Consider the following 563-nt stretch of genomic DNA (forward strand, 5'->3'; position numbering starts at 1 on the left):
TCCTGAAGCAGCAAAACAGTCTCAGACCATCACACTACCACCACCATTTTTTACCGTTGGCATGATGTTCTTTTTCTGAATACGGCATTACTTTTATGGCAGATGTAATGGGACACACACCTTCCATAAAATTCAACTTTTGTCTCGTCAGACCAGAGAGTACGTTCCCAAAGGTCTTGGGGATCATCAAGATGTTTTCTGGCAAAATTGAGATGAGCCTTAATGAATCACTAATAAAAAGTTTCATTTAAAAACTGCATTTTGCATTTTGTTTGACTAAAATTTAAATTAGTTTGATGATCTGAAACATTTAAGTGTGGCAAACATGCAAAAAATAAGAAATCAGGAAGGGGGCAAACACTTTTTCACACCACTGTAATGTTGCATTTATTTATTAGATTTTTTAATATTCATTTATTTTATATTATTTATTTATTAGAACATTTATTGCACGCCATGACTTTCTATAGCCTGTGGAATGTCTTGAATGTAAGTGTGACATCATTATTCTTGCTAATCAGTCAATAAAATACACAGAAATGTCATACGGGAGGCGCTTGGAT

Source organism: Dunckerocampus dactyliophorus, chromosome 4, assembly GCF_027744805.1.
Source record: "Dunckerocampus dactyliophorus isolate RoL2022-P2 chromosome 4, RoL_Ddac_1.1, whole genome shotgun sequence".
NCBI classification, from domain to species: Eukaryota; Metazoa; Chordata; class Actinopteri; order Syngnathiformes; family Syngnathidae; genus Dunckerocampus; species Dunckerocampus dactyliophorus.